This window comes from Marmota flaviventris, chromosome 5 (genome assembly GCF_047511675.1).
Source record: "Marmota flaviventris isolate mMarFla1 chromosome 5, mMarFla1.hap1, whole genome shotgun sequence".
Classification (NCBI taxonomy): Eukaryota; Metazoa; Chordata; class Mammalia; order Rodentia; family Sciuridae; genus Marmota; species Marmota flaviventris.
Window position 1 is genome coordinate 51,818,428 of NC_092502.1, and position 12,013 is coordinate 51,830,440.

Consider the following 12,013-nt stretch of genomic DNA (forward strand, 5'->3'; position numbering starts at 1 on the left):
GGTATTTGAAACTTTCACAAAAGTTTTTACCCCGTTAAGAAACAAAAAAGTCATTGCAACTCCAGGCTTAGTCTATAACGGAACATAACCACATCAACGTCATGAAAACGTTAAAGATTTCCAGGAACAACGTCGATTCCCTCCCTCAAGCTAACAGCCAGATTCCTGCTTCCATAGGAAAGAGCAATTCCCCAGGCCACCCTCAGCGGCGGAGGTTGCACCCCCTCAGTTCGCTCTCCTGGCACTTCAACCTGTGCTTCCCCTCCGGTGGCTTTTATCTCGGCGTCAGAGGCTGAGGTTGAGGGGGTGGCAAAGAAGCTGCGAGTGGAAGACAGAGTTCAGGTGCAGGTGGCTGCAGATCCTCCACCTGCACCTACAGTGGCCAGCCTGAATCTCTGAACCTCAACAAGGAGATGAACCCCCAGGTCTGGGGACCAGTGGCCGATATTGGTGCTCAAAAAACCAGCTACTCTGCATCTTTCCAACAGGCGAGAAATGGGGACTGGGCAGGGGTGAAGGATGCTGCTCCAGGAGCGCCCCGATGGGTCCTTGCGGGTTTCCAGGAACTCTGTGGCCACTGGTAACTCCCCTTCACAGTTCCTAGAAGTTTTTGTTTGTTTGTTTGTTTTTTGGTACAGTGCCTAATCTTAATGAACTCTCAGTACCCATTACCTTCTTTTTATTGTTTGTCGAACATGGAGGAGAGGGATTAAAAACAATAGCTTGTGGTAAGAAAGTGTTGATATTTAATGAGATCGTGTATACTTAGTACCTCATTTCTTCTTCCATTTACTGTCCCATTCCTCTGGTTCCATTTACTGCCAGACCTCAAGAAAGAACTGCTTATATTTGATATTCCCAATCACTCTTCCCTGGTTCATTCTTCAGTCCAATCTCATCTAACATTTGCCCTCACTACCACCTCCACTGTAATGTGTTAATGTCACAGGGCTACCATGTTCTGCCACTTACCCCTTCCCAATATGTGCTTCTATTCAAGGAGGGAGTAAATTATCTGAAGTCTTCAAGTAAGCTTGAAAAGCAGGGAACAAATGAGGATCTCACAGCTGCATACAGCACAAGAAGTTATCCCGTTTATTCTGTGGATGTGTCTCTTATGAGTAGGTCGCTGTTCAGATTGCAGAGTTTTGTGAGACATACTTTATGTTTTCTAGTAACCTATAGCCAGGCAGAAACACTTACACACCCAAGTCCGGCTGGGTTTGTGGTTCAGTGGTAGAGCATTTGCCTAGCACGAGTCGTGTGAAGCTCTGGGTTCAATCCTCAACACCACGTTAAATTAATTAATTAAATTAATTAAAATAAAGGTATTTGGTCCATCTTCAACTAAAAAAAAATTAAAAAAAAGAAGAAATATCCAAGTATTATACAGAACTTAAGTAATCAGTTCTCCCAAAAATTAGTGCAGGAAAGTTTGCAAAGAAGGAAGTCCTATATATTTGTCCTTAATGTTTGAGGATCTTTTACAGAATTTGCAGACAGTGATTTAGTAACGCAGGGAAAGAATTCTATGCAGAGGAACAGGATAAGCTGGGAAAGTGTGGTAGTAGGAAACCCTTGAGATAAAAAAGTGTTCACCAAGAACTTGTGGGATGAAGTGGAAAATAAAACTATTATGGCTTTATTGCCAGATTGAGTCTGGATTTCAATAGGTAGTGGAGTACAGAATATTTTGAAGAGAAAAACTGAAGGCATTTACAGTTTGTGGATAAACATATATTAACCTTGTGTTTTGTGTCAGAAAATAGTGGGCTATTTAGGTTCCCTATGATATATAAAAATTTAAATTCCAAAGATGTCCTTGGAAATTCACAGTAAACACTAGTTGACTTCAAGTCCAATTTTTACTGTGATAGTGGTAATAACAGGAAATCAGTCATCTCAGCCCTTTCTCCACTTAGCTAACTTCCAGTTCTCTTCAAAAAAGTTAAAATGTGGTCTTTAGTAAGCTTCAATACCTCATCTTAATCTGAAATGAGGTGTGTATTCCTTGTGCAATCATAATGTTTTCTATCTCTACACGTTTCCATTTTTCTTTGTTTATGTATCTTTCCTCTAAGACATGTATGTTATATAAATATTTACTGGATGAATGAATGAATTTATCAATTCAATTCACACTAAAATTGAATATCTCTGATATGAAGGGGTTACAAAGGGCTGAAAAAGGTAGAAATAATGGTTTTATCATTTAAGGTTAATGAGAAAAAAACTGCAAAGGAAAATGTATCACTTAATGATGGGAACAGTTCTAAAAATGTCATTAGGCATTTATTCTGTACATGAACATCATGGAGTCACACACTAAGACAGCTATGATGTCATTATTAGGTTATATATACATATCATCAAAGCATCATTATGCAGAATATAACTTTTGTATTTATTAATATAAAAATTTGGAAAACATACCACTGAAAAGAAAAAAAACCCTAGAAAAAATAGAGTAAATATGATAGATAAAGTGCTAATGCCATTTCTATAAAATAACTCATGGAAATTTAGAGAAACTTTTATAGAAAATGGGAAAACTTCTCCAAAAAGAGTTCACATTCACTGTTTAAATAATCTCACAATTTTTCTATCACCACTGGTTGGGTGTTGTTAAGAGTAGAATGATGAAATCTTGTGTTGTCTTGTTCGGGTGGTAAATTATCCCTTTGTCAAGGATATTCACATTAAGTGTGTTACTGTTACTGAAAATTCAGTCCTTACTTGTTCCCATGCCAACTTAATAAGTAGCACATGGTTTTGAGATAAAGGAAAAAGAATGTTTATTGCTTTAATAGCAAAGGGGAAACCCAGGAGGCTCCAATCCCAGAAGCTGTGGTTCTGTCCATATGGGAAAACAGGGCTTTTAAAAAAGCTATTCCAAAGCTATATTCCAGTGGTAATAACTGGAATTATCCAGTGCCCTGACAGGTGATGGTGTGTTGAAATTCATTTTATTAATTTGGGAGACTTTCTGGGTGACATCTTCCTGTGGTGGGGGTGCTGTGAGCTCTAGACAGATAATCTTGGTAATCAAGGTAATCTTGTTTCCCAGCCCCAGGTTAGGGAGGGGGAGAAAGAGAAGAGGGAAAGAAAAACATGTCCCTTCTAAAATAAGCAGCTAGGGCTATATTCAAAAGTGAAGTGGACCACTTTTACATTACCACTCATTAGTCACATACCCTCTTGGTTATTAGCTCAACTTGCTTGTATTCAAATAGCCTCTATTTTAGATACTATTGGCCATAAAGTAAAACTTTTTATTATGGAAAGTTATAATTTTTTACTATTACTTTGTTAATATCTTACTGTGTCTAATTTATAAATCCAAATAAATGCACATTTACCATAAGTATGTATAAAAAATATAGTTTAGCACTATCTGCATGTCTTAGAGCATACATTCCTTGAATAGGGGGACCGCAAAGATAGAAACTAAAATAACAAAACACAAAATGATTTTCCTTTCGCCTTCATGGTATATGTATTGTTATATAAGTTACATTTTTCACAAAACAAACCTTATTTTTTAGGTTTATCCAGGATAACACGTTTTACTTAAAATATTATATTGCTATATGCTTTATATATGTTTTATTTCTTGTGCAACATTTTAAAGAATGTACAATGAAAAATTGCATATCCTTTTTCAATTGTTGGAAGTGTATCTTCTAGATAAGTTCCCAGAAGTAGGATTTTTTTAGGTATTGCCAAATTTTCCTTTAGAAGGTGAATACGGGGGCTGGGGTTGTGGCTCAGTGGTGGAGCGCTTGCCTCACATGTGTGGGGCACTGGGTTCGATCCTCAGCACCACATAAAAACAAGTAAATAAAATAAAGGTATTGTGTCCAGCTACAACTAACAAAATATTAAAAAAAAAAGAAGGTGAATACGGTTTGCCTTTCTACCATCAACCGCACGACAGTGCCTGTTTCCTCACAGACTCATAAACAGTATGCATTATCTTTTTAAATTTTATTTTTTGTATTTGCCAACAAGTAATGTATCTGCCAACAGAAGCTTGCTAGTTGACTCACTAATAGGTAGCCAGCCACTAAAACCACTTATTTTGCATATGCACCAAAGTCTGCTGTCATCTTTGTATATTAGAAAATTTCTATTCTTGTCACCCCAAAAGTATAAAAGATTCTGTAACTGAGAAAGCTATTTTACTAAGAAACATATCGAATTTAGATAGTAATGCATAGTAAATGTCTTTGGGTCATCATCAGCTGTTTGGAATTTAGAACTACTGAAGGGGATTTTGGTCCACAATTCAGTGTTGGTCCAGGATGCCTCTGTCCTCCTAACTGAGTTACTAGAAGACAGACTGGAATTTCCTTGAGGTGGCTACTTGCTTTTGTCTCTTTGTACTTCCTTTTCCTAGCTTTGAGTTAACTATTTTCTATTTGCTGACATTGTTATTTCCCAACAGGTATATTAGGCTTCTGCTTTGTTTACGATCATATGTTTTGTACTCTCACCAAGAAGTGATCCAGGTTGTCTTGACTGTGTTCAGATTTTACCAGATTAACTCTGAGGGCATCTGTATGCCTAAGTCTCAGGTGATGTGTCACTATTAGCACATGAACATTCTGTGGTGTGGGTTAAGTCTTTTTCTTCTGATATTATAGATTATCTAAAATACATTCTCTTGTTAATTGGGATTCTTCAGTGGAGGTCATCAGTCTTGATAGCATGCAAATTTTTCCTTCATTGTCTCTCTTCAAACACTGCAAACTCTCTCTTCATTGTGTTTTTTCTCTGCAATATATTTCATTTTCTTTTTTATGCCTCTATTATTTCTCCTTGCTCACTTTATTCCTTTTTTCTTTCCCTCCCAAATAGCACTATACCCTTCACAATTCTAAACTGATCAGATAGTTTCCCAGTATGTTGCCACTAAGCCATATGTTGGCCTCTGGGCAGTTTGGGGTGTTTTAGGCCTCTTTGTTGATTTCTGGGTTGTCTATCAACCAACGTTTAATTCTTGGGTGACAAATGAGTTGGCAAGCTTTAAAAACGTAACCAAATGACTACTACTCAATAGTCATAACATTTATTTGGAAAAATAAAGCTAAATTTGGAGTGGGTAGTTGAGAGAAAAATAAAATTATTTCATTTTTATGTAAGTGTTTATTTTTTATGTACTCAAATATTTTCAATTTTCTACTGTTCTTACACAAATATTGAGGAAGTTAAGTTAGAAAAGCATTTTTTGGTATTGGCATGAAAATACACAAATTAAGCATTCCCATTGCGTTTAGAATTTTCTTATCTAGTAATGACAAACAGCACTTCTTAAGTTGGAATTTTAAAATTAGAGACCAGCTTTTCTATGATTGAAGTGGAACCAAGGACCAATATCATAACTACAATTGTTAACTATGTTTGGTTAACATTTGGCATTAAATGGCATATTATAGTCTTGACCACCTGCAAAATTCAAGTAGTTATAAACATTTTCTACTATGATTTAATGCCAATAATTATCACATATTATTAATTTATTTTATGAATGTCCAAATTTTCAAAAAAAATTCATAAACCCCATCATGATTCTGCTTGTAAAATGGAGCAATTCTTTTTTTCACTTACACCTTGTCTCAAGCCTTTTCATGTATACAAAGTAGAAAAATTTTCACTAGATAGATCTAACTATCGAAGAAATTCCAAAATGTTAGTTAATATATCTAGTGATAAAGAAATCTTGATTAACTCTCTCTTTTTTAAATGTGTGATGCATTTGAAATAGTAAATGACAAAAATGAGCATAACTACATTTCTGGTCATTTAACAAAATACTTTATTGAACACATATTGTGGGCCATGTGCTATTTTATATGTTAACATGCAAACTGAATTAAACCAGAAACTTCACTTTCATGGAATTTAAAACCTATCGAGGGAAGATATTAAATATAATAAGATTAAAAGTAAAGTATTAATAGTCATGTTTTAGAGGTCTGGGTACTCTTAAGTTCTTATAGTGGGGAATTTACAACTTTCTCAGGGAAGCCAGAAAAATGTCCTCAGAAATAAGATTTTAACAAAAATCAGCATGAATAAACATTAACAAGCCAATATGAGAAGGCAAATCTTTCATCTCTCTGAGGTAAGGGCAAATTTAAAGGTTTTGTGATTATGTGAGCATGATAAAGACAGGGAATTAAAATAATATCCTGATGGCAATTAGGAAATATCCCAAGAGCAATTAGAACCTACTGAGGAGATAAAGGAGTGATATCATATCTACGCTAGAAAATTCTGTGTGCATAAGTGATTGGAAAGGGGGCAAGATATGCGGATGCTAATTCACAATAAAGGCGGGGTCCTAGGGAAGAATAGTACCTCTATTCTTTGGTTTGGGCAGAGTGGAGTGAAGGGAGGGGAGAGGGTTTGGGGGTAGGAAGGATAGTAAAATTAGTCAGACATTATTAACCTATGTATATATATGATTACATGACCAGTGTGATTCTACATTATGTATAACCAGAAGAATGAGAAGCTGTACTCCATGGATGCATGAGGTGTCAAAATGCATTCTACTGTCATAGGTAACTAATTAGAACAAATTTAAAAAACAAAAAAAGAATGGGTATGTGGGATCCAGTTAACAGTGACCCAGCTAAGATTGCTAAGAAGCCAAATATGAAAAAAAAAGTGGTACAATTTGAAAGATAGCTAGGAAATAAAATTAACAGAACTTATCTGTAGATTCATTGTGAGGGATTTAGGAAAGATGCCTATAATAAACACTAGTTTTATCATTAAAAGTTTTTTTCATCTTCAAAATGTGAAACATCTAAAAGGATCTAGTAATGGGTAAAGAACATGGGTTCCATTATAAATTTGAGGTGATTTTGAGCACAGAGAGAAATTTGAAGCAGGTTACTTGTACATTTAGGGTTGAGCTAAAAGGAGGCTTTCCGTAGAAAACAAAAATTTTGAAGTCATCATTATGTGGCAGATTAAACTGATATCCACATATAAAATCATTTCAGAGTAAAAGATATGTCATGAAAAGAAGAATTGGACTAAGACTGCCCCTTGAACTCATTAACATTTCATAACTGGGTAGAGGGCTAGAGAGGGCTAGAGGCAGGGCTAGAGAGGGCTAGAGGCAGGGCTAGAGAGAAAACCAGAAACAATTTTTCTCATAAGAACCAAAAGGAGAATGTTCAAAGAAGTAGAAAGTAGTCAACATTATCAAATACTGGTGAGATTTCAAATGAATTGAACTCTAAAAAAATTCCATTCGATTTTAGAACTATTGGAAGTCATTGGTGATCTAAGTGACAACTTGTAGTGCACTGAAGAGAATAAACAAATTGTGTGGTGGGTCTCCTGGTAGGGAGGGTGAGGCACAGACACCCGAGTCTCTCTCGATTTGTTGTGGAGCCAGAGGGGAGGAGCCAGGCCGCCGCCCACGCCCGGAGCAGGCCCAGCAGCTCGCCGGCGTGGTGATCCCGTGACCCCAATTGGAGAGGGGGCAGAGCGGAGCCGCCACCCGCGCCAGCAAGGTGGGCAGACCCGCGACCCAGTGGTACACGGGCGTGGTAGGAGGGGCAGGGCAGAGCCACAGCCCGCGCCTGCAAGGTAAGCAGAACTGCGACAGACTGGCGGGTCAGGCCCAGCGGCCTGCCAGCGTGGTACACACGTCACCCCAACTGGAGTAGGGGCAGAGCAGAGCATTCGCCCGTGCCCGGATCAGGCCCCGCTGGTGTGGTGGTCACGTGACCCCAATTGGAGTGGGGGCGGAGCGGAACCACCACCCGTGCCCGCAGGGTGAGCAGACCTGCGACCAACCTGCAGATCAGGCCCAGCGGTCCGCAGGCATGGTAGGAGGGTCAGAGCAGAGCCGCCGCCCGCGCCTGCAAGGTAGGCAGACCTGCGACAGACCGGCAGATCAGGCCCAGGAGCCTGCCGGCGTGGTACACACGTCACCCCAATTGGAGTAGGGGCAGAGCAGAGTCGCTGCCCGTGCCAGGAACAGGCCCAGCAACCTGCCGGCGTGGTAGTCACGACACTCCAATTGGAGTAGGGGCAGAGCAGAGCCGCCACCCGTGCCCAAAAGGTGGGCAGACCTGCGACCGACCAGCGGGACAGGCCCAGTGGCCTGCCGGTGCGACAGACACGTCACCCCATTTGGAGTAGGGGCAGAGCAGAGCCGCCGCCCACGCCTGCAGGGTAGGCAGACCTGCAACCGACCTGCGGATCAGGCCCGGTGGCATGCCAGCATGGTACACTCGTCATCCCAATTGGAGTAGGGGCAGAACAGAGCCACCGCCCGCGCCCGGAACAGGCCCAGTGACCTGCCGGCGTGGTAGTCATGACACCCCAATTGGAGTAAGGAGAGAGCAGAGACACTGCTCGCGCCTGTAAGGTAGGCAGAAGACCGCCCAACCCTGCAAGGGAGACTTTTCAACTATACAAGAGCAATATAAATATATAGGGGGAAAAAAAACATTTCAAAAACACAACAGTTTCACCAAGCAGAAAGAAACGCAAGCAGCATGAAAAGACAAGGATAGAAAGGACCACAAGCAATACAGGTCAACTCAACTTTAGAAGAGGTAACAGCTGCAGCAGATGGAATGTCAGATAAAGAATTCAGGATATACATGCTTCAGATGATCTGGAGTATCAAGGAAGACATTAGACAGCAAAATCAGACAATGAAAGATCACTTCAACAATGAATTACACAAACACATCCAGGAAGCAAAGGATCAACTATACAGGGAGATAGAGGATATACAAAACAAATAAACAGAAATCCTAGAAATGCAGGAAGCAATAAATCAACTTAAAAACTCAATGGAGAATACTCCCAGCAGAGTAGAACACTTAGAAGATAGAACATCAGACAATGAAGACAAAGTATTTCAACTTAAAAAGAGCATAGACAGCTCAGCAAGACTGTTAAGAAACCATGAGCAGAACATCCAAGAAATATGGGATAATATTAAGAGACCAAACTTAAGAGTCATTGGGATACAGGAAGGTACAGAACTCCAAACCAAAGGAATGAGCAATCTATTCAATGAAATAATACGAGAAAACTTCCCAGACTTGAAGAATGAGACAGAATCCCAAATCCTAGAAGCCTACAGGACGCCGAATGTGCAAGATCATAAGAGATCCACACCTAGACACATTATAATGAAGATGCCCAACATACAGAATAAGGAGAGAATTTTAAAAACTACAACAAAAAGGAAGCAGATTACATTTAGGGGTAATCCAATCAGGATAACAGCTGATCTTTCAACACAGACCCTGAAAGCTAGAAGATCCTGGAATAACATATTTCAAACACTGAAAGAAAATGGGTTCCAACCAAGAATTCTGTATCCAGTGAAATTAAGCTTCAGGATGGAAGATGAAATTAAAACCTTCCACGATAAACAAAAGTTTAAATAATTTGCAGCTAGAAAACCATCTCTTCAAAACATCCTAGGCAAAACATTACAGGAGGAGGAAATGGAAAATAACAATGAAAACCAACAGTGGGAGGTAGGACAGTAAAGCGGGGGGGGGAAATAATCAAAGAGGAAAACAAACCATGTTTAGTAACAGAAATAAACAAATATGGCTGGAAGAACAACCCATATCTCAATAATAACCCTAAATGTTAATGGCTTAAACTCACCAATTAAGAGACACAGGCTAGTAGAATGGATCGCAAAACAAGACCCAACAATATGCTGCCTACAGGAGACACATTTGATAGGAAAAGACATACATAGGCTGAAGGTGAAAGGTTGGGAAAAATCATATCACTCATATGGACTTCGGAAACAAGCAGGTGTGTCCATACTCATATCAAATAAAATATATTTCAAGCCAAAGTTAATCAAAAGGGATAAAGAGGGACACTACATACTGCTTAAGGGAAACATACACCAACAAGACATAACAATCATAAATATATATGCCCCAAACAATGGTGCAGCTATGTTCATCAAACAAACTCTTCTCAAGTTCAAGAGTCTAATAGACCACCATACAATAATCATGGGAGACTTCAACACACCTCTCTTGCCACTGGACAGATCCTCCAAACAAAAGTTGAATAAGGAAACTATAGAACTCAATAACACAATTAATAACCTAGACTTAATTGACATATATAGAATATACCACCCAACATCAAGCAGTTACACTTTTTTCTCAGCAGCACATGGATCCTTCTCAAAAATAGATCATATATTATGTCACAGGGAAACTCTTAGACAATATAAAGGAGTAGAGATAATACGATGCATCTTATCTGATCATAAAGGAATGAAACTGAAAATCAACGATAAAAGAAGGAAGGAAAAAGCATACATCACTTGGAGAATGAACAATAGGTTACTGAATGATCAATGGGTTATAGAAGACATCAAGGAGGAAATTAAAAAATTCTTAGAGATTAATGAAAACACAGACACAACATATCGGAATCTATGGGACACATTGAAAGCAGTTCTAAGAGGAAAATTCATTGCTTGGAGTTCATTCCTTAAAAAAAAAAAAAAAAAAACCAACAAATAAATGATCTCATACTTCATCTCAAAATCCTAGAAAAAGAAGAGCAAAACAACAGCAAAAGAAGTAGAAGGCAAGAAATAATTAAAATCAGAGCTGAAATTAATGAAATCGAAACAAAAGAAACAATTGAAAAAATTGACAAAACTAAAAGTTGGTTCTTTGAAAAAATAAACAAAATTGACAGACCCTTAGCCATGCTAGCGAAGAGAAGAAGAGAGAGAACTCAAATTACTAGCATACGGGATGAAAAAGGCAATATCACAACAGACACTTCAGAAATACAGAAGATAATCAAAAACTATTTTGAATCCTTATACTCCAACAAATTAGAAGATAGTGAAGGCATAGATAAATTTCTTAAGTCATATGATCTGCCCAGATTGAGTCAGGAGGATATAGAAAACCTAAACAGACCAATATCAATTGAGGAAATAGAAGAAACCATCAAAAGACTACCAACTAAGAAAAGCCCAGGACCGGATGGGTATACAACAGAGTTTTACAAAACCTTTAAAGAGGAACTAATACCAATACTTTTCAAGCTACTTCAGGAAATAGAAAAAGAAGGAGAACTTCCAAATTCATTCTATGAGGTCAACATCACCCTGATACCTAAACCAGACAAAGACACTTCAAAGAAAGAAAACTACAGACCAATATCTCTAATGAACCTAGATGCAAAAATCCTCAATAAAATTCTGGCGAATCAGATACAAAAACATATCAAAAAAATTGTGCACCATGATCAAGTAGGATTCATCCCTGGGATGCAAGGCTGGTTCAATATACGGAAATCAATAAATGTTATTCACCACATCAATAGACTTAAAAATAAGAACCATATGATCATCTCGATAGATGCGGAAAAAGCATTTGACAAAGTACAGCATCCCTTTATGTTCAAAACTCTAGAAAAACTAGGGATAACAGGAACATACCTCAATATTGTAAAAGCAATCTATGCTAAGCCTCAGGCTAGCATCATTCTGAATGGAGAAAAATTGCAGGCATTCCCTCTAAAATCTGGAACAAGACAGTGATGCCCTCTCTCTCCACTTCTGTTCAACATAGTTCTCGAAACACTGGCCAGAGCAATTAGACAGACGAAAGAAATTAAAGGCATAAAAATAGGAAAAGAAGAACTTAAATTATCACTATTTGAAGCTGACATGATTCTATACCTAGCAGACCCAAAAGGGTCTACAAAGAAACTATTAGAGCTAATAAATGAATTCAGCAAAATGGCAGGATATAAAATCAACATGCATAAATCAAAGGCATTCCTGTATATCAGCGATAAATCCTCTGAAATGGAAATGAGGACAATCACTCCATTCACAATATCTTCAAAATAAATAAAATACTTGGGAATCAACCTAACAAAAGAGGTGAAAGACTTATACAATGAAAACTACAGAACCCTAAAGAGAGAAATAGAAGAAGATCTTAGAAGATGGAAAAAT

The 12,013-nt window shown here is 38.2% G+C and overlaps 1 pseudogene; it reads left to right on the plus strand.

Annotated features, from left to right (window-relative positions):
- The first annotated feature begins 413 nt into the window (after window positions 1-413).
- Window positions 414-12,013, plus strand: part of LOC114082941 (serum response factor-binding protein 1-like) — a 50,226-nt pseudogene continuing 38,626 nt past the window's right edge.